The sequence below is a fragment of the Spermophilus citellus genome (assembly GCF_964194105.1).
Source record: "Spermophilus citellus genome assembly, chromosome: 16".
NCBI lineage: Eukaryota > Metazoa > Chordata > Mammalia > Rodentia > Sciuridae > Spermophilus > Spermophilus citellus.
Genome location: NC_138196.1, coordinates 83,821,340 through 83,845,207, shown reverse-complemented (window position 1 = coordinate 83,845,207; position 23,868 = coordinate 83,821,340).

Sequence of the window (23,868 nt, the reverse complement as noted above, 5' to 3'; positions counted from 1 at the left end):
CAAAGCAGCAACACTACTTCATTACAAAGATACACATACATATATTTTAACAATTTGGGGATCATTTTTCTGCCTACATTCTGAAAACATTTATGTTTCCACCAATGGCTTTCTGGTGTAACACACTGAATAACGGAACCCTTGCATTACAATAAAAACCGAAGTTGACAAAATTATAGTTCATTACCAAGTATTTTAGGGGCTTTGTGACATCCCCTGGAGTTTTAAAGGCTGAGATTAATCACATAGATCCTCTGGCTGGTGCTGGCTTATTTTGTGGAGCTTAAGAGGCTTTGACTGCTCGTAAAGGTATCTGTGCACCTCCAAGTCTGGATCAGCTCATGTGGCAATGTGAAAATGGTGGATTTCAGATCAAAATGTGATAACAATACAATGAGAAAAATAATCCAAAACGGAAAGGAAAATAAATTATAGGCATCCCTTACTGTCCATGGGGCATGCTTCCTGGCCTCAAGGGGAAGGCTGAAGAGGCTCAGAGCCTTCATATAAAATGGCATGATGCCTACACATGACCTTCTCAGACCCTTCATGTATGCTCCATCGTCTGTACTTATCCTACCTAGTATTGTGTAAAATTTCTGTCAATAGTTATTATACCACACTGTTCATGAATAATGACAATAAAATTGTCTGTCCATGTTCACCCAGAGGCAGTGTTTTTCACAATCGTTTTGATTCTCATTTCTTTGAGTCCATAATACAATCCCCCCTACCTGCCCAGTACAAAGAGTCAACTATCTAAGCAAGCTGAATTTTGCTGATAGTAAGCTGATAAATTATTTAAGATGTCTTGCCTCCTATGCTTGCATACTAAACATTCCAAACTCAAATCCTGGGAGTTGTTTCTCCTTATTTCCATTAGATGATCTGCTTTTAATAATATATAGGAAACAATTGTTTCTTGCTTTGTTGATTCACCAATGTTTGCTTCCACACCTTGCTGACTGTCCAACCTTCTGGCCCTGCCTAATACGTGGCGTGGATACTGCGGTGCCAGGCAGAGGGTCAGAATTCATCCTGCCATGCTTACTCAGCTGTTGTGCTCAGAAAACATCTACAGAGTCTAAATTTAGAGGCTTTGAGCTTATTTGCCTCCTTTCTCAAATGGTGAGTATGATTTATCTTGAAAACATTGTTCTGAAGAATTTCTAAATAAGATCACTTCTTTTTTTTTATTTTTTAAATGTCCAGATTGTTTTCTTAACAAAGAAACTTAGATATTTCAACTAATAAACACAAGTTCATTTAACATGTTATATATATATATATATATATATATATATATATAGAGAGAGAGAGAGAGAGAGAGAGAGAGAGAGAGAGAGAACATTCAACATCCTATATTAAATTAGATGAAAAGTACATCAGAATTTAATCTGATTCAGATAAAAATAAGTACTATAAAATGCTTGTTACTTGAAATTAATGTACAAGCAAATGTTCACTATTGAGGAATAATTAAATGTCCATCTGTGGGTCTAAGAAGAGAGAGGATCGGTTGTGATGTCTGTCTGCTTTACAGACTATGTAATGCACCTCAAAAGGACCCCTTCTACCACATGTGGAAACTGACCACCCCCTAGAGGTCCTTTGTCTTCTCTTGGGATCAGCAGTGTGCCTGAACTCAGACTGCTTTCTTAGGATTAGCTTCTCTGGTGGACCATAGAGAAATGGCTCGAGGTGTATGATTTAAACATGTCCAGGAGGCCGGAGAGGGCAGAACACATTGACTTCAATGCCATGTCATCAATATTTGAGTCACTCCTTTATTATTTCTTTTTTTTTTTTTTTAAGAGAGAGTGAGAGAGGGGAGAGAGAGAGAGAGAGAGAGAGAGAGAGAGAGAGAGAGAGAATTTTTAATATTTATTTTTTAGTTCTCGGCGGACACAACATCTTTGTTGGTATGTGGTGCTAAGGATCGAACCCGGGCCGCACGCATGCCAGGCGAGCGAGCTACCGCTTGAGCCACATCCCCAGCCCAATTTCTTAAAGAAATAGTCTGATGTTATTCAACTAATCTTCCAAATTCTGTTTCTTCATCTTTGAAACAGAAATGAATTTTATTAAGAATTAATTGCATATGAATGTAACCAACCAGGAATACTAACATTACAAATACAACATATTAAATGAAAAGTATCATTCATAAATATTTTAAAATAACATCAAGAGTGAGTAATTTAAGACAGTGTTGTATGCAGGCTCCCAAAGAGCAACACAGTTATCAAAGCACCTTGTTTAAGATCTAAGGCCCTTTAAATTGCTGTGTGACATGACGGGAACTTATTGTCAGGCCAGAAACCATTGAGCAGGGAGGGATTCTCAATCTCTTTGAGACCCCTTTAACTTTATGAGTCTATTTATTAGCTCTGGATAATTTACTGAATCATGAAGGTTGGGGGAAGCAATATACCCAGGTAAAGCAGAAGCAACCCATCCAAAAACTACCCAAGGAACAATGTAACCTCACAAAATAGACCCAGCAAATGTTAGCCATTTTGACTCCTTCTTTCTGTAATTTTATCCCTGAACTCAAATGACACGTGCTTTTTTAAATAGTTGTAAAGGTGTCCAGGAATGTGGAAGAAGAGGCACATGGAAACTCAGAGTCCTAAGGAAAACACAGGGCCATTAGAGTCACATCAATTTTGAGCTGCCGCACATCATCAACAGGCTTTTGACTCTGTCTTCACCATAACCTGAGTGAGGAGGGCAAGTGCTCTGCTCCATGTTTGCCGCAGAGTGAAATGGACCGTGAACATGCCTTCCAGGTGGAGCTGCACACCAAACCCTGACTCCCCGCTGCCCACCGCCTGAGATCATCCAGAGGGATGGACTCCGTTCCACTGTTCTGCCAGCTCTTGCTTTTGAGTTTATACATTATTTAGTACCAGTGGGTTCATGCCAAGCTCTTTCGTATTGATTTCCTCTTGCCAAGCCCATTCCCTCGTTCTGAGCATCCGTCACAAGTTGTAATGCACCCTTCCGAGGGCCAAGTGGCCACTCCTGCAAGGAGCAGTTATCAATATTTCATAATTATAATTTGTTCATAGAGAAGAGAGCTCAAATGGGGACTCTCTGCCTCTGTATTGCTTTTAATGTCAGTGGATTAGCACAAGGGTTGAAGAAGGAGGTCAACACTCATTTCTGAAATGAGATGATTGTGATTTTAATATGCCAGAGAAGAGTCGAAGGTCTCAGGGGTGGGGCTAGGGTTCTAGTGCGGCTTTCTCTCTCTTTCACTAACGTCTGTTGCTGATTTTTTCACTCATCTATTTTGCTTAAGAGATCAGTATTGGTTTAAGAATCAACTTGGACCACAGGCAATATAGGAATCTAAGTTCTCACTTGCTGCCTGTTCATCTCCACTTAACATTTATATCACAGTGTCTGTAAAATAGTTTCCTAAGTGATTCTTAACTGTGGGCATGCCTCTTCTATCACATGTTGACATTTGTTTAAGTTTGCTTTCAGCAAATCTCAGAATTTCTCGGAGCTTCATTTTCTCTAATTTTTTTTATATGAAACTTTCAGTTTTAAAATGGTTGAGATTCACATGCAGTTATAAGAAATAATGCGGAGAGATCCTGTGTAACCTCTGTCCATTTGACTCCAAAGTGATCTTGCCAAGCTCACGGAATATTGTGGGATAGTCAAGACACCTGCACCCCTGCCGGTGGGCATGGAGCTCTGAGAGGGGTGTTCTGTTTTGTCTCCTGGAGGAGTTTTCTTTTATTTCATGAACTCCATCAGCGTCTGCATCTTGTTATTTGAAACTCTTTTATTTGGCACTTGGATCTTTATATTCTCCTTATGGAAAATAATCTTTCCTGTCATCCTTGTGTCTAGTAATCTTTTTCTCTGAAATCACCTTTATCTAACATTAACATTTCTTGATTAAGATTTGCATTATATATATATATATATATATATTTCTGATCCTTTTTTGTTCAAACTACCTATGTTGGAAACCATTTTTTAAATAAATAATACAGTGTATCTTTTTAAAAATTTTTACTACCAACTTCTGTCATTTGTAGAGTATGTTTAGGCCACATACACTTAAGGTAAGTCTGCCATTCTGTTGTTATCAATATTAATTATTTATTTTCTGTTCGCTTAATATTCCACTTTCTTTTTTCATTTAACATTCTCTGGGTTATTTGAAAGCTTTCAAGATTTCATCTTGGCTTATATACAGTGCTTTTAAGTATGTGGCTTTTTTATTACTTTCTTAGGGTGTAGCAGGTATTACAATGTAACAGACAACTCGCCACAGTGTACAGAAGCCATTTGACCTCTTCAAATAAAGCGGAGAAAACTTAGGTCCATTTAACTCCTTTCACTCTCCCCAGTTTTAATAGAATTCTCTTGGGATTTGAGTAACCAATGAGAAGTAGGACAGCCCATTCTAGTCCCCCTTTCCAGGGTTCCCACCGCGGCCCTGAGAAGCAGTGGAGGGTGTGGGTGAGGCTGGGCTTTCTCAGCGGGGACTTGCCAGGGAGAAGACATTCAGGACCCTGGACACCCACGTGCCCAGTTGACCAGGCCCCTGTGCTGCCTGCCCCCTCCTCCGCAGTCAGGCTTCCTGCGAGGTGGCGGTGGGTGCTGGGAGGCTGCTTCTTCACCGTTTAAGCTTCTTTTTGTTGTTTAAAGAAGTTTCAGTTCCCAAGTTCCCTGCAGCCAGGAATCCAGAGCACATTGAGAAGGTTTCTGTCTGACAGAGGATCTCTGAGAAGACATGCCTTGCTGTCGTAGGAGTAAATACGGCTGGCAGAGAGGCATCGTGACAATTTAGTAGGACTGATGTGTCATCCGCTGGGCCCCTGGAGGTGGCCCTAAACTCGGCATCCCCTGCTGCCCATGATGCCCGGCTGTGTAATTAGGGGTGAGGTTCTCTCCCTGCACACACGTTGTGGTTGTGAGTGTGCAGTTGTGAGCGCAGCATCCTCCAGATGGAGCGTTGCCCCCAGCGAACCTGCAGCTCTTAGCCACGCGCAGGTGTTCACGTGTGACCTACCCACATACCAAGCTCGCACGAAGATCTGGGTATCACTTCCACGTTAAAGCTGAAGTTGCATTGGTCATGCCTTATTTATAGATTTTACCTTTACTGATAGATCAAACTACTATGAATCTCTTAGGGAAAAAAAAAGAGAGATCTTATTTTTGACTTATTAGTGCTGCTCTCATAAAATTAATTGTGGAACTCTGCCGTTTTTTCCAGAATCTGAGAGAGTTTAACACTAACAGAGGGATCACCCAGGATTTTTTTAAAATGGTGATTGTACTGTTCCAAATTTTTATGATATATTCTATTTACCTTTTGCAATTATTATTGTGTTAGTATGTAAATTTTTATTTTGCTAGGATATCACCTATTTTACACAGATAATATTTTTAAAGTTGAATCTTTTCAGTATCTGCTGATTATTCTTGGATATATCTGTTTGTTTTCTTTTATTTGCATAATAGGCTCATGAGAAGTTTGTTTTACTTACATGTAACTTCAAAAAATTCTTATTTGATTTATTTAATATTTCCTATTACATGATTTTCAGATTTCATCTCTATTCTTTCTTCAGTGTTCTTGATTTACTTTAGTACATTTCTAAATTTTAAAAGAAATTTATAAGGTTTTTATTATTTGTTGATTTTCCTTTGCACTAATATAGACACTTATAATCTTTAATTTTCACCTGAGTACATTTTTTTTCATACCACATAGATTATGAATTCATATATTTTCCTTTCTGAAGCACCAGTTTTGGTTTTAAATTTTTGAAGAAATTTCTTTGAGAGCATCTTCCCATACACCAAGTAGTTTAGATTTATTTCACAACACCTCACATTAAGTCTGGAGATGGTACCCATAAGCCTCCCATATCTGCATCTTAGATATTCTTTGCAGCAGGACAGAATGTTCCATGAAGAGCCAACATGCACTTCTTCTGTGTGGGGGAATGAGGGGTCCCCTGTGGTTCATGAATCCTGTCTGTCTGGCCAGTGTGGGCTTCCAGGGCTCTTGGCCATTTTGTCCTCTGCTCCGGTAGTTCTCTGAGCAGAGGTTCTTTATCTGAGATGAAGGCTGGACTGTGGCCTCTTTGCTATTTGTCCATCATGAAGAAAGCACAGAAACATAGAAATAGATTTTAAATTTTTCAATGGCAATTTGACAGAGCAATTTTATTTCTATGGCATCAAAAATTAAGTTTTCTAAAAATTTATTTTTGCTGCATTTGCATATTACCAGTTCATAATTATGTGTGGGCGTGATAACTAACATCTTACCCCAGGTGATCCAAGACATGCTTTCACAGCTTCTGATTCCAAAAGGTGTAGCATTGCAGAGATATAGGAACTCTGCCCTTTGGTGTCTTTTTGAAACTTCAGTCTGTTTTGCAGGTTTTACTATTTTTCTGTCGGGTGCTCTTCATTGTGTAACATTCACCATTTAACCTTCCTTTCCACTTTTCCTTCTGAAAACAACATGGCCTCTCCTGCTTTCTCCTGTCTGCAATTGATTTCTGCACCATTTATTTCTAACATTAAAAAAACAAACTCACTTTTTTGTAATATACTATTAATTGACTTTTTAAAAAACATAGTGTAAAAGTGTTGCTTATTCTAACTTAATCTGAGAGTCTATGTTTAAAAGGAGAATCCAGTTGAATTATTGCATAATGATTTCTGTTTGGGTTTTATTGCTTATGTTTTACACAATGGTAATCATTTATTTTGTTTCCTTTATTCTGAAAGTTTAACTTTGCTAGTTCTATCATAGTTCTAGCCATTGACCTTCTTTCTCTTTGTTACTTTGAAAAGTCTACTGAACTTCCCATTCCCTTAGTAGCTGTCTTCCCACGTAGTGATCCACTTACAACCTCTCCATCATGTGAAAACTCAATAGCAGCTGTGGAGCTCCCATTGATGCTCTGCCTCACTGTCCTTCACACAGCCCTGAAAAGTGAAGCCTTTAGGACAATGAAAAGCCCTGCCTCTTCACAGTCCCCCTTTCCAACTTCAACACCAGGAACCTCTTGCTTTTACCACCTGTTTCTCCATGATGCACCGTCTTGAAATAGTTTCACCTCGATCAAGTGATTCTGAGCATCCCTTGCGTGGCTAATAATTTGTAATTTTGAACACTCATCTCCAGTCCCCTTATGTTTCATGCATTCACTATTTATTTATTTGATAAACAACATACAGTGAGTGATCTTGCACAGCCGGTATTCCAAGAACCGTACAGATACGAAATGAGTTGTCATCTGGATGGGTGCTGTTAGTTGGGTAAGTGCTGTTATGTGTGATTTACAGATGAGGAAACCCAGGTATGGACGGCTTAGTCAACATGCTCTGGGTCGTCATGACTGAGTGTTGCCTCCGATGTTGCCTCTTGCTGCAGGCTCTGGCTCAGTCTCTGGGCTGGGAGGATTCTGAAAATGTCTTCTTATTCTACTCCTATAGCTCTTTTTCAGAGTCTTCTATTTGCAAGGAAAAGATAAATTGTCTAATGGTAGTCAAACCATTATTATTACCACACTCCCTTGAACGATCTCGACTTCAGACTTTTTTATTCCAAGTTTTTTTTCTGGTATTTTTATTAAAACAATCACCTGTCAATTGTTCATTAAAACAATCACCTGTCAATTGTTTCTTTCCCTTTGAATGCCAACGTGCTGGGGTTGATATTGCTGGGTGGTTTTCTAGGAACTGCAAGTCTTGCGTCCGGGCACCGTCTGTGTGCACTGAGATGCCTGATTGGGGCTTCAGCGCTTCCACTTGCTGATTTCAGCTCCAGTCCAGTTCTCAGCAGTCACTGCCCTTCCCTCTGCTGGCCAGCTTTGTCAGCTCCCGGGAGTCTTCTCTGTGTGGTCTTGAATGTCCTTAATTTTATTTTTGCAAATTCACTGTGCCCCATTTCCTCTCTCTTCCTTAGGAGCTCCATTTCATAAGGAACATGCTCTGAATGCCTTAATCATTGCTCTTGACAGTGATAGTTGTTAGCTGTTTTTCCTACTGTTTGCTTCTTGGACAAGTCCTTGGGGCTCTGTACAACTGCTGGGTAATGAGTGGAATGCACAGGTGGCCTCTTGGTGACAACCACCATGCCAATGCCACATGACACCAAGCTGAGTTTCTGGGCTCAGGCAATGTAGATGGGCTGGACTAGGAGCTGAAAGTGGGGAACACTGAGACCCTTAGCCACCATCGTCCCCGAGTATCCGGACTTAGTCTGTTCTATATTCCTTTAAATGCATGTACACTTTTAAAAGTGTGATTTACTTAACAGATAATAGCTGTATTTAGCCTATACCTGAGCAAAGTTCTGAGATACACATGGAGATACACAAATAGATGCTCTTCAACTGATGATGGGGCCATGCACGGAGAAACCCTTGTAAGCTGAAAATGTGAGGTTGAGAATGCATCAGGAACCTGCCCTGCTGAGCACCACGGCTTGCCCTTGTCTACCTTAAGTGCACTCCGAACACGTCCATGAGCCTGCAGGGGAGGCATCCTCAGAGTGTAGCTTACCACTTATCACAGGCCAGGAAAGAGCAGGATTCAGAACTCTGTACAGCTTCCATTGGATGCAAATTACTTTCATCCATTGAAAAGTCCAGAGGTCTTAAGTTGAACCATCGTAACTCAGGGACCATGTGTCCTCTGAGGGAACATCAGTGAGCACAGGTCTTTGTTTTCATGGACTTCAGAGAGCAGCTGAGTGCACAGGAACAGGCAGCAACAGGAAGGTGTCTGCTGCTGCAGGAGAGCACAGCAGAGGAGACCAGCCTGCTGCAAGGGAGAAGGTCGGCATCCCCAGAGGGAGACACTGAACTGCACCTGGGGCCTTGTGAGCAGCAAAGGGGAAGAATCTCTGCAGCGTGGAAAAGAATATCTAGAGATACCCATAGACCAGGGCAAGCTGGGGCGCACATCTGTAATCCCAGTGGCTCAGAGGATGAGACACAGGGTCACAAGTTCAAAGCCAGCTTCAGTAACTTAGTGAGACCCTGTCTCAAAATAAATTATAAAAAGGGCTGGGGGTTGACTCAGTGGTTAAGTGCTCCTGGGTTCAATCCCCAGTATCAAAAACAACAACAACAACAAAAAGTCAAGATAAAACTAGAAAGGCCAACAGGGCAGAGAGATACGAGAAGGTAGCTGAAATCTAAGGTGCCAGCTGCAGCAGGAAGGTCCCCTCAGAATTCATGTGCTGAAGCCCAAGGCCTCAGAGTGAGGCTGTGTCTGGAGGCAGGGCTTGTACGGGGGGCTTAAGGTAACATTGGTGCAATTCTTATAAAGAGGAAATTGGGGACACAGGGAAGAGCACAAGGGGACACAGGAGAAAACAGAAATCGGCAAGCCAAGGAGAGAGGCCTCAGGAGAACCTGACCCTAGTCTTGAGTGAAAATCCACCCACCACCGGGTAAGAAATGAATTTCTGTTATTTAAACTAATCCTCTGGACATTTCGTGGTGGTGGCCCCAGCTAGCTCCCACAGTCACCATCGATCTGAGGTTAAATCCAGAGGAAATGATTCATAATGGCACAACATCAAGAGGCCCACCTGGGTCTGTCCCTGTGTTAGTCAGCTATTTTACTGCTGTGACTAACAGACCCAACAAAACAACTAGAGAGGAGGAAAAGTTTATTTAGGGGCTCACTTTTTCAGAGGCCTCAGTCCATAAGAGGCAGACTCCATTCCTTGGGGATCAAGGTGAGGCAGGACATCATGGTGGAAGAGTGTGTCAGAGGGAAGCAGCTCACACGGTGATCGGGAAGCAGAGAGAGACTCCACTCTCCAGATACCAAATATGTACCCCAAAGGCATATGCCCAATACCCACCTCCTCCAGCCACAACTCACCTGCCTCCAGTTACCACTCAGTTAATCCCATCCGGTGGTTAATTCACCCAATCTTGTTTTCTCTGAGCCTTCTTACATTGTCTCACCAGGGAGCTTTTGAGGACACCTCACATCCAAACCATAATAGTCCTGTCAAATTGGATGTCCAGGGACGTGGGTGCTGTTCTCACTGCTTTAAGCCCTCTCTTCACAGGAAGACACTCATCCCCCAGCTGGTGAAGGAAATGATGAGCACTGGCCCAAACCTGTGTCCTTTCTTAGCCATAGACACCAAGTTCCTCGGGCTGCTCTCCCCTCCCAGCCAGTACCAGTGATTGAACCATGATGGCCATACAGAGACTCCGCCCCCTTGTCTGAATTTGGGATAACTAAAAGGTCCATCCCAGACCCAAGGCTCCCTCTGGGATTAACTGAGGCCCTTCTTACTACATCACAGAAGTCCTTGGACTAGTCCTTCTGTCTCTGCTTTGTGCAGGCAATGCTCTGAGAACGACCCTCTGAAATGTCATAGCAGTACCTAATAAGATTTCTGTCATAGACGGCTGTCTCCGTGTGTGCTTCTAGACAACTCAGCCTGAGATACAGGGTCACTTTTGCTACCACAGATGCTTTTAACCTGGATGAGCCAATTAAGGGCTTTAACCAAAAAAGTGACAGGATCAGATTTGAACTGTAGAATGATCATTCCAAATTGGATGTGGGGAATTAGTCCAATAACTTTAAAATTGCAGGCAAGTAGACTATTTAGGAAGCTGTTACAGTAAATCAAGCAAAAAAGGACGATTGCCTTAATTTAAGTAGTGCCAGAGAGTATTGCAGCAGATAGATCTATGAGCAGTCAGGGAGAGAGGCTGCCGATCTCGGCCCTGCTGCATGGCAAAGTGAGAGATCTGATTCAGGTGAGAAAAGCAGACGAGGGCTGGGACGGCTTGTGCTGGGATGAGGAGTTTTGTTTCATCTGCGTGGAACACTTGGTTCTCACGAGAGGTGTCCAGGGAGCCTTTGGAGGTATCATTTCTAGTCAGAAGGAGTGTCCAGATTTGGGTATGTATGCAAACTGGATGGCCACTAGGAAGATGAGATCATTTTATGGGCAATGCAGAGTGGGCCAAAGCAAGTCCCCACCATGGAATCAAAAAGAAAAGGACTATTTAAGATACAAAGGAATTACTAGCAAATTTTAGAAGGAAAAGTCCGGCAGAAAATAAAGTTAAGCTAATATAGAGTTATAAATATTGAAGAGAAAAATGGAATGATGTCAAAAGTGAATTTCAAGGGCTGGGGCTATAGCTCAGTTGGTAGAGTGCTTGCCTCACATGCACAAGGCCCTGGGTTCAACCTCCAGCACCACACACACACACACACACACACACACACACACACACACACGTGAATTTCATGAGCCAGAACAGTGAAGGAAGGAGGATAAGACAAAGAAAAGAGAAAGGAAAGCAGCTTGGATGAGGGAGAAAGCTGAGGAGGTGAGACAGCCTGCCGACGGCGGTGCAGGTCTGAACCCTGTGGAGACTGAGGGAAGGAGGAGCAGGAGCAGCAGCAGCCCCAGGCCAGGAGTCTGAGTTTTCCACTGGAGCAATCCCACCTTGGGCAGAAGGAGCCTGCACCCACCTCAGCCCCATGTCAGTGTTGGCTGAGGCAGCAAAGTGAAGGTGTGATGTTGGTGTGGGTGACGTGGATCCAGTGTGGCCACTCAGTCACCACAGCCCTGAGCAGCTGGGCATGGACCCTGGGCCAGAGGACGTGGAGATGCTGAGGGTGCACAGGCAGGAAGAATTGATAGAGCAAGGATCAGGGACAGGTGAAGGTGTGTGTGTCAGGGTGTGAGGAGTGCTGGTTTGGGGCAAGGGAGAAAGAATTCTCATGGTGGAGTCGTTCATCTTTTGGGGAGATGATGGTAAGTCCACCTCAATACCTAGGTCGTTCTGTGACCTGTACAATCACTGGCATGGCTATCAGAGACAATGGTAATAATGTAATAATAATTAATAATGTTAGTATAACTTGAGTTTCTATATCAGCTTTGATTGGTCAGCCTACTGAAATTCATAGAAAGGAATCCTGTGAATTAACTTCTGGATTTTCTGTGATTTAAAGATTACTCTTGCATAGATTTCTAGGTTTGACGATTGAAAATGTTTTCCAGTGACTTAACATCATGAACTTAATTCAGTTTTTCACTATGAATTTCTACACTGAAAGAATCTGTATGTGAATGAAAAAACAATTGCTCATTTGTTCTGAGTGTTAAATTTATAAAACTAATAATTCATATCAGAGAATTGACTCAATTTTTTCATTTTTCTTAAATTTTTAAATTTGTTTAAATTAGTTATACATGACAGTAGAATGCATTTAGGCACTTTGATATACCAAACATAGACTGGATATAATTTCTCATTTTTCTGAGTGTACATGTTGCAGAATCATATTGGTCATGCAGTCACACATATACCTGCAGTAATAAAGTCTGTTTCATTCTACTGTCTTTCCTATCTCCACATCCCCTTCCTCTCCTCCATTGTTTTTTCACATGAAAATCTACTTTAAAAGTTATATTCTATGCATATGACATAATTTTTCCAAAAAATGAATGAGCAATAGCAACAACTACAACAAACCAGACTGTGCCGTATTGTCCACGTGTAGGAGATTAAATCTAACATGGAGTCTGACGTTATCAACGCTTCCATTGTTTACATAAATCAGTAAATGGTAAAATGATTTAGAGGCAGACACGAGTGAAGAGATCACACTTAATCTGCTTATATATCAATAGTAATAGGAGCAAAAACAAGGTAGCACAGAAGGATGGGCCCAAGCACTACATGGGGATTGCTGGGTGGAGGAGTCCTCTGCACTGGGCTCTGAGACGTCACACGTGATTCCTTATGGGGCAGCTTTCTCACTTTTTAGGGGGAAAAAATCACACTCTTGTTATCTATTTTTGTTTTTCTTTGCTTTTAAGTAAATTGAATAGTTATGACTTTGTGAGTTTGAATCGTAAAACTGTATTTTAAATTTTTACACAAATACTAAGGGCTTCTTGTTGTGAATGCTATTGTTTAATGAACATCAAAATAAACCTCTTTTTCCTGTGGACCTAAACTAAAGGAAGTTGGTTTAAAATAGATGATTTTAAATAAGAACTTGCATCCAGAAATTGTGCTCTCTTCAAATGAATTTTATCAATTAATTAAGTCAATTACTTCTTATCTGAAAATACTTAGTTTTGCAATAGCTTTTCAATATCGACCCACTCAACTATAGACTTAAATATTTGCCCTTATAATGTCAGTTTCCTGACTGAAAACAAACAAATAACCGAACAAACCCCCAAACCTTGGCTAGACGTGTAGTTCAGTGGTAAAGCACTTTCCTAGCCTGTATGAGGCCCTAGGTTCCTTCCCCAGCACTACAAAACAAACAACAAGCAAACAAACAGAAAGCATTATTGCTCAAAATATGTTAAGATGCTCAGTCATTAGTTACCAGAATATGTCTTCAGATAGATCAATTTCTTCAAAGTGGGGCTTTATACAGAGGCTTTTTTAGCCATTAGAAGAATCTAAGAATTTAAGAATGTTATTTGTACAGTGATGCATAATGGATGTTGGATTTTACATCAGTGGATTTTTCTTTGTAATCAGTAGTCTGAATATGTTTTCTCTGATAATTTAAGCATTTCTTGTGCCACATGAGTGTGTGATACTGTGGGCAAGCATCCTCCTAATCTGAGGGAGGCCACTTTCTACACCATCACAGCCACACAGTGCCCCGCCCTTTCCCTCCTTGGTGATGGGCTTTGCTAACTACACTTTCAGGCAGATAAAATCTATTCAGCCATAATTTCAGGTTCTGCTGGCTGGTAGAGAAGCAGCTACCAATGCATATAAAAGCATTTGTTGATCATTTTTGAAATGCACATGTAAAAATTAAGAGCTCCTTACATAAGTTGTGTTACCTTTCCAAAAAATCAGCATCTCAGAATTCCTTGATTAGAAAAAATTGCTTAATTCACTGAAGATTTTGTCATTTTATGAATGAATATCTTGAATGTATTCCTAAGAACATGAAATTACTGTATTTGATTTCATAAAATGCAAGCATATTGAATATCTTAAAACTTCATGTACTTTAGAGTTTATACATCCATATAAGACATTTTGCAACACAAATTGAAAGTGAATGAATAGTCAACAAAGCATTAGAACCCAAACTCTGTTTATGAAGTTCACCGTCTTTGAGATTTCAGCCCATTTTAGCTAGTCAATAAATACTACAAATATTGTGAACAGTAGAATGAATAGAAGAACCTGGAGCTCTTTTTAAGGTGTGTGCTTGGATTTCGGGCAGTCTGAAATCCACATTGATCGGGTCTGCTTGGAGACTGCACAAAGGGAGGATGTGGGGCATATGCTGACTCCACAAATCATTTTAATGGACGATGTGGTGTTCAGAGCCTAAAACAATGTTACAACACAGTGTAAAGTTGTGCATTTGCTCTTTAAGACACCAGTTTTCAGATGGGCTTCTGGGCTAAGGAAGCCCAACCATGACATCTGCAATCCACAAGAGAGTTCTGTACAAGCTCAACCTTGCTCTGTACATTATTTATTTAGCAAAACACAATGTTTTTCTGAAGTTAAATTTTCCTAAAACTCTCTCATATTCAGGGAGGCAATTTGGTGTAAATTTCATAAGACAAAATGTGCCCTGGGAGGAACTCTGATAAACTATAAGTTTGGTGTTCATGGAAACAGAGATCCATACCTATGTACCCATAATTTGTCAATCAGTACACACAGCATAAACATCACACACTGAGCTTACCCTAAGACAGTGCTACCTGATCACACTGATAGAGTGGAAATATTTTTCACATTTCCTTAATAACTTTACTGCTATATTTAGAAGAATAAACATATTACAATAGAATGTTAGGTTGACATATTGGTTAACAGAGTGAGCATGTATTTTACACACAGAGATCTAAGGAGCTAATTTTATTTGAAAAACAAATGTGGCGGAGTATTTGTATTCCAATTAGAGGAGGCAGGTTATACTTGCCACTTATAAACTTCCAAAGATGAGTGGCTTTCTGTATCCTCAGTACTCTCAGCATGGAACCTACAATCTTACTCAGTTCTGCCAATTTTATGGGAGGGCCTTAGATTGGGGCACAAAGAGCACTCTGCAGATCTTTATGTGACAAGATGAAAGATGATAAAAATCAATTCCTATGCCCTAAAGACGTAACTACCAGCCCTGGAATTCACCAGAACTCAGTTGCCACACAGCAACTTAAATGAGGATCCAGTGCTATTAACAAGGTCATGGGGTTTATTGTGAAAAAATTTGATACCCTATTTTTTGAAAATAGCAAAAATAAAATATCACAAATGTGTACACAAAGGGAAGAATTAGAAAGAACTTAAAAGGGTGAATTATTTTGCTTTTGTCATTGTGGAGTATTTACTGATATCTTCTGCTACTGTGGACAAAACATAAAATGCCCTTTCCTCATGTTCTTGGGTTTTTGATGCATTTAACTATGCATCTGTATATTTTTCAGGGTAGATTTTTAGATTTTTCAAACCCTCAAATAACATTTGAGAAAATGGGGTTATTAATGTTAAAAGGGAATGAGGCTAGTGATTCTTAATGGACTTTCACATGTCACTATCTTCAGAAACTATGCCTTATTTAATATTCATGTTATCCCTGTGAGGAAGATATCATCACCCCAATGTACAGATGGGGTGCTGACTCCTTGCAACCTGTCCAAGTCCCCCCAAAGTCAAATGGCGGCACCCAGACTTAACCCTAGAACCTAAAAGGCAAAGTGCAGTGCTTCAGCTTTTAAAGAATCTTCTCAGAAACTCTACAAAAATTATCGTTTCCTTTGTGTGTGTGTGTGTGTGTGTGTGTGTGTGTGTGTGTGTGTGTTTCTTTCTCTCCTGCTTGTATTGATGAGTCAAACCTGCCTTAGTTCAGTGCCAGCTCCTGGCGCACATGTGGTGTTTGCTTGGAGGTGGATTTGCACATACGAACATGTAGGCGCCATGTGACTGTGCACATCCCCTCAGAGGCCATCTGTACCTCCTCTCTGTCACAGAAGCTAGGAGATGTACCTTAAGAGGAGGAAGCCTTGGAGAGCTGGAGCCTTTTCCATAGGAAAATCACTAATGGGTCCTGTAAAATATGCAACATGTCACGATATTTATAGAACTCTGATCTCTAAGTAGACATCAGCTTATATATGCACTTTTCTGAGGAGCACCAACCACTAAAGTGTGAAAGCACTTTATATTTCCAAAATCCTTTTAAAACACTCTATTATTTATATCACATCAGCAGTTAACTGATGTTTTTCTTAACCCATTGATGCTTATGTTCATAAAATAGAAGACTATAGGTAGTATTAACTCATTTGGTAGCACCTATTCCACTGGTAAAAACTTCCTTTTGAAAATTAACTGTACATGCATATGAGAGGTGTTTACCCTCTCTGAGTCGTGGGGTGGGGGCGTGTGTGAATGTCTGATTCCTGGGCCTTGTGAGTCTGCCTACAGAGACATGGATGAGCAACGGCACTATTGGGGAAAGAGGTGTTTATGACTTTCTCACACACATGCATGGAGCAAGCATTCTACCAATCTCTCCTCTTGCAATGTGGATAATCAGAACTTATTGGGAAATCAAAACCACTAAAATCAGAGCAACTGCTGACACAGAACCAAATTAAGTCTTAGTTAAGTGAGTCCAGCCTTGTGCAATGTGACAGGAACTTCTAATTGCTAGGGACTTACAAGTCTTTATGAGTCTCCACTCAATTTCCCTTTGACTTTGAGCCATTTGGGTTTCTGATTGATCGTCTCATGATCTCAGGGTGCTTCTCTGGACAGTGCTATGGGACATGGTTGGAAAATCGCAATAACCCTACCCCCGGACCAACCAGATGCACAGGTGCATTTTTCTCTTTTCCTATTTCATTTCAGTTAATAACAAGACAAATAAAATACATTTAGGGGGTGTCTCTATCTAGACAAGTCCAGAGTATCTTGAGAGGCTTAAAATAATGTTAAGAATTTCAAGAAGGAAATGATGTATGTATTTTTGTTACTGGCTTCATAATCCAGTGATGTCATGGTTACAATTATCTGCCCCCATGATTAGGCTATGGTGCCCAGGTATCTGTGTAGATGTTTCCATGCAGGCAATTTTTAAAGATGAGATTACATGCTCTTTAGTAGACTTGGAGCAAAGCAGCTGACCGTCCATGGTATAGTCGAGCCTCACCCTATTGACAGACAGATGACAAGGGAAAGGTTGAGGTTTCCTAAAGAAGAAGGATTTCTGCCCCAAGTTACCTTCGAGTGTCCATCAGCTGGGATTGTAGTGGTCAGCTTGCCCTGTGAAGCCTAGACTTGTTGGCTCACACAACCAAATTCCTTCAACTCTTTCTCCTATTGACTCTGTTGATATGAAGACCACTGATGAACACAAGTAGAGACGAATCTGGAAAGCAAAAGTCAGGTTTACAACCTCGAAGCCACTAGTACTCCCTAGTATTCAAACTGCTTCAAGTTATACAAGCCTTCTTAGTTTTTCCAGAGAGTCAATGATTTGGCTTTATATTACAAAAAGGACTTGAGATTATATCTTCTCAACTCCAGCAACACATAGAAACAAAACGAGAATAAATTGTACCCTTGTCTAAACTTCAAAAGTTACACATATGTCTGAAATTTTGAGAAGATTATTCTAAATATAATTCAAATTAATGAATATGAGAAAATACTTATACTGAGTTCTTTCTTCTGAGGAGAGCACAGGGAACCGATGCAGCACTTGCTGGCAGATTTGCTAACCTGCCCTACTTTAGAAGAAGAATAATGAGCTCTGGGCAGAGGGATCGTTTGTTCTTGAAAGGTGTGTGCCCCAGAGGTTAGCAGCCTTCCTGAGCTGAAGCTTCCTTGGCAAAGAGTTCAGACAGTTGGAAAAGCACCCCCATCTTGGAGGAATTTGAATCCTGCCAGAGTCGGGGGAGGGGGGGGGAGACCAACGAGGGAGGACATCCCTGACTGCAGGTTAGACCAGAAGAAGAATGGGAAGGTAGAAGACAGGGAACCAGAAATGAAGCCCTCTGACCCATGGTGGAAGGGTAGGTACACAAGCCTCAACACGTCCAGCATTGACTTTGGGGAAACACAAAAGCAGCACACAGAGGATCTGTGAGGCAGACCGGGAACATTGATTTAGCCAATTCATTATAGAAATGTGTTTAAGTAAGAAGCTGCTACTTACTCTCAAACATGGAAACATTGTATAATTGATCCAATGACATAAGAAAAATAAACCTAAGAAAGGGACAAGACTGAGAAGAGAGTAAGGATACGAACATAAGAGTAAGGAAAGGAGTGTGATGTCAGTAAGTCACACTCTAGTTAGAGAGAGGGGACAGGCTTGAGAAACTCCTAGAAACTTCACCTGAAGTTGAAAAAGAGTTAGAATTGATTACGGAGACAAGGTTACATTTGGAAGGCCAGGAATGAAGCGGGAGGAAGCATACAGATAGATAATTGCTTCTCCTGAAAGGAAGCCTGGGACACATTTCTGTACATTCAGTTCAGATTTTTGTAACCTTGAATGTAATTAATGGCATAATTAATATGAAGTCTGAAGTAATTAAATTGATCTTCCCGTGAAGATAAAATATAAAACACAGAAAAGCTTTCTAGATCAAGATGACATTAGCCTGGATTTGATTTCTTCCTCCAAATTGTCCACTGACTGTACAAGATGAGTGCAGGATAGAACTTGGTTGTGGCCACTGGCTACTTAGAGGTGTTAGCCACCTCCCAGAACCACTAAGAAATATTGGCAGGAAGTCGCAGAGCTTCAGGTGGAGGGGAATTGGGCTACCTGATGCCACACACCGGAAACCTATGGCCCTCTACACCTACACCTGTCTGGGCCATGCTCCCCACATCTCTCCAGAGAGCAACACTACTTCTGTGAGCCTCCCCGGCACTCAGTGCAGGTGCAGGAGGTGATGACCAGAAGTCAGAGCTGTAACCCTTGGGGACATAGTCCTGGCCCTGCTGGGGCGGGTGAGGACTGCTCCTGAGTGACAAGTGCTGCCTGCCCCTGAGCTCATTCCTTGGCCTCTGTCAGCCAGAACTTCCAGACACCCAATGGGGCAAGAGAGGCAAAAATAAAACCATCTCTTTTGCCAGTTTCCTCATTGAGACTACATATTTAGGGTGACCCACATGGATCAAGTATACACTAACCCAGAATATAATTGAAAGAACAAGTGTTACCAGTTTATTGAAATAAAAATAAATCCTAAACTTTTAACACTCCAAAATTGGGCATATTGGGAAACAGCAGATTTTTTTTTAACCAGGGATTGAACCCAGAGGTGCTCAACCACTGAGCCACATCCTCAGTCTGCTTTTATGTATTTTTTTTTTTAAATTTAGGGACAGGGCCTCTCTAAATTGCTTAGGGCCTCATCAAGTTGCTGAGGCTGGCTTTCAACTCAAGATCCTCCTGCCCCAGCCTCCAGAGCTGCTGGGATTATAGGCATGCATCACTATGCCCAATACAGTTTTTCTTCATATCAGTGTTTTATCAATGATCATCAAAAGGATATTTAATGAAAGTGTCTTGAGGCTACTGTCATGAGAGAGGGTCAAACTGAAAATAGGAATGCTATAAAGTTGAAAAATATCCCTTTTGGAATATGAAAGAATTAAAATCAGTGGAGTATTAGATATTAGAAGGACCACGCCTTAACACTGAAGTAAGTTTACAAGTCAAACTTGAAATCAGAGGACAGAACTGAGTGGGGAAGGACGTGCAGATGGAAAATGAAAAAGGAAAATGAGACAGAGAGGGGGGACCAAATGACCAAAGATCTGGGTCACTGAGCCCACGTGATGTGACAGTGAAGGACAACCCAGGCTTGAACAGCCATGGGAGAGAGCACAGCCAGCCCAGGTGGACAGATCCATGGGCGAATGGTAGTCGATTTGCATCTTCAGTGAAGTTTCTAGAGACTGTGTGAGAGTGTGTGTGTAGGTATGTGCATAGAGACTCGTGTGCATGCTCTTTGTGAGTTTATTCTTTTTTATTTCAGTCATCTACATCTAACTTAACTCTGGGAAGCATATAATACTTCATTAGAAGGGAAATTTTCCAAATCAACAAGCCATTGAATTGAAAATTGGCTTAGAATAATGCTTGCTTTAAGTTTGAAGGTTCAATTCTGAACAATAGGGTGCAAGTCACATATTTTTCATTGCTTTAAATAAAATTTCATCTATTCTAAACTCTGCTATATCCTAGCTAGGTGGAAATTCAAACTCAACTTCATTTTCTGTGCATACCTCTAACTTATTCTTCAAGGTACACAGCAGAATTGTTAGCACTGTGCACATCCTTACAGAGCCACACGAGAACACTTCCATCAGGCGTGACTTGCTCGCATGCTCATACCCATTGAGAGGCAACTCCCTATTTACCCCTTTCTTGGCCACCCTGGGCAGCTACCATTCCACTTGTGCTTCTCTAAGTTTGACTGCTACTGCTGTAGATCCCTTGTAAACTCAGACCCACGCAGTGCCTTCCTTGTGACGGGCTTATTTCCTTGGTCATAAGGAAATAGTATTTTTAGTATTATGTTTACAAGATTTTTGCATCTGAATTTATTCTAATTAGAAAGTTAAGCAAATGAATAATGCTTGTTCTCAAGGTTCATCCACATGGGAGCATATGCAGGCAACGCATGTCCATGTTTGGTTCTGAGACCACAGAGTCAGGCAGACACAGTATCGCTGTAGCTGGGGCTTGAAATGACACAGGAGGCTTGCATACTCACACACTTCGTGGAAAAGACAAAGAGAAGCGGAGGAGCTGTTCCAGGTGGGAGAAGACCTAAGTGGTGAGAGACTAAGTGCAACCTGGGGCCCTGGTTAGATTCTGGACCAGATCAAGGACATTAGCCAGGGAATCAAGTCTGTGGCATTGTGTCTCTGATAATATTTGGACCTTAATAATCATTCTGTCATTGTGTAAGAGAATGTCTCTGCATAATGATACTGGAATATTTAAAGATAAAGGAGCCTCTTATCTGTGACTTTCAAAAATTTTAGAAAAGACCTGTGTGTATGAACCAGATAGATGACCGCTAGGTGGACAGATGGGATTATAGAGCAAGGTGGGGAGGAGACAGAGGGTGACAGGAGGAATAATAAATAACAAGAGGATAAAGGGAGTGTACCAATATAAGATAGGAAAAATCTGACTGAGGTTTTACAGGAATTTTTAGTATTATGTTTACAAGATTTTTGCATCTGAATTTATTCTAATTAAAAGTTAAGCAAATGAACAAAAGAGTGATTAGAACAACAAGTTGGCTTCATGATATTTCTAGATTTCATAATAATTCTGGATGTCCTAAAACTCAAGTTTAAAAATGTTCTTTTTTAACTTTTAGCCCAAATCAGATGGTTGTTTACAGGTATAAAATATTGATTGTGATCCTCATGTTGTGCTCAGGGCTCCATACGTGTCATGGAAAACACCACCAGCCCCATTTAGTGAATTCATTTCCTGCTGTGCACTGAAGTGTGAGCTAGAAAAGACAATTTAATTAGTGATGATACACAGAGTTGGGAAAATGTTATGAGTTGCATCTTTCAGTGTTAAATGTGCATATTTTCGACACTTTCATAAAGTATCCTATATTGTAGACACTTAAAATCCTCTCTCCTATTTAAATCGCTCTAAATGATAGTGAGAGGGAACTTCTGTCTCCACTATAATTTATTTGGGTATGATTGGATGAAATATGATGCAGTTAGGATGAAAATGAGCACAAGCAGCATGTGCAGAGGGATTTTTAATAAAATCATAGGACCCATATTTAATATTAGCATGTAAATTATGTACAGCATGATGACTCTCTCGTTAAACTCATAGAGAGTGATTAAAGGGAAAAAAATAGGAGCCTTTGCCACTGGATACTGCATTAACCTAACATCCTCTCGAACATACATTTATTTTAGATCTCATCAAATAATAATTGTCAGTTCTCAGTTTCAAACTCTTGTTCCCTGGAGGAAGAATACCCATTAAAGAAAGATAAAAATGCCTTGAGGCAAAGCCACTCATGGATTCCAGGCACTGTGAGGGCCGATGGGTAATCTCATTTATTGTTTCTTAGTCAATAACAATGCTGCATTTGCATACCGAGCTCTTCAGAGCTGACTCCAGTAGGCTGGCTCATTGGATCTGTGCATAAGTGGGTTTCCAAAGGTCATTAAATCCTGTGAGTTGGCCAGGAGATACTGTTGTCCTCACTTTACTGATGAGGTCACAAAGGAAGATAGAGAAAGATGCTCTTTCTCAAACTAGCACAGCTGAAGAATGGCAAACCCATTTCTGAAAATGTCAGAACCAGCACAGTTTGGGGCATGAAGGTAATCCATGCCTTCAATATAGGCCTTTAAACCTATTCAAGAGCAATCAGTCATCCATTAAATAGAATAGGCTGGTGGATTTAGTTATGGGTCTTGACACTGACTATAGGTGCAGACAAAGGTATAGATATGACCTGGCCTGGAACCTGCGATCCTCCTGCCTCAGCCTCCTGAGTCACAGGGATCACAGGCATGCACCCCCAGCTCTCTTAGCACACAGACCTGGGTGAGTACCAAAGGTGACTTGGTGTTTAGCAGCATCTCTAGCCTCTCCGCCCACAGGCCAGGACCAAGCCTGGCCTTCCAAGGTATTTGTGGAGTCTGCATGTTGCTTTGGGCATTTTCACAACCTTGGGTTTAGTTCCTGAATGTGGCATGCCTCTCCATTTGTTTCTGACCTATAATTAGCAAGGACACTGAGTCAGCCTGGAAATCCTCCAACAAACTTAATCACAGGGAATTTCACTACTGCTGGGGAATTCCACCTGTCCTTGAAGAAGAACCATAACTACATTCCTTATGTGTTCCAAAAACTGAGTACTTCACCAAGTACTAGCAAACTGAATTCAACAGCATATTAAAAGATCACACACTATGACCACAATGGAATGTTGTGACCTCTGGAATGCAAAGATGGTTCAACAAGGAAAAAGCAATGGGTATAATACCTCCTTTACAGGATGCAGGCTGACACCTGCTCCTTCTGAGCTGTTGCAACAAGAGCAGTGGAATAAATGCTGGGCACAGGAGGAAACTGCCTCAACCTGGTAGAGTCCACACAAGAAGAGCCCACAGTGGGCATCCTGTTCCATGGCGATGCTGACAGCTTTCCATCTGGACCAGAAGCACGGTAGAGCTTCCCAGGATCACCTTTTCCACTCAGTGTGGTGCTGCACAATCTACTCGGAGACTAGATGACAAGAGAAGTAAAAGGCATCCAGATTGGAAAGGACAGTGTTGACAAGTGACATGACCTTATATGAAGAAAGCCCTCGAGATTAAAAATGAAAAAGAAAACACCAGTTTCTCCACTATCCTTAATAATGAAAAATCTGAGAAGAAAAAAAGAAAGTGATTCTATTCATAACAGTGTTAAAAAGATTCAAACATTTGGAAGTCAGTTTAAGTAAGGAGATAAAAGACCACTATTCTAGAAATGGCAAAACATTGCTAAATGAAATTAAATACAATAAGCAAATTATGGTTACTTTGAATTGGTATTGCTTTTTATAATATCCCACTAAAATGAAATTTTCTTTAAGTCTTTATTTTGCTTGTTCATTCATTTATATGTTTCTCTGGTGCCCTTTATCAAATAAATATGTTTATTTATATCACTAGTTTTTTATGCATGTGTTTCATGTGTTTAACAAATTGAGGTTAAAATTTCTTAAATTCTTTTTCTTTATTACTGTTTAAATATTTGACTTTTTGCATTAGAGTGATAAATTATTTTAATTGA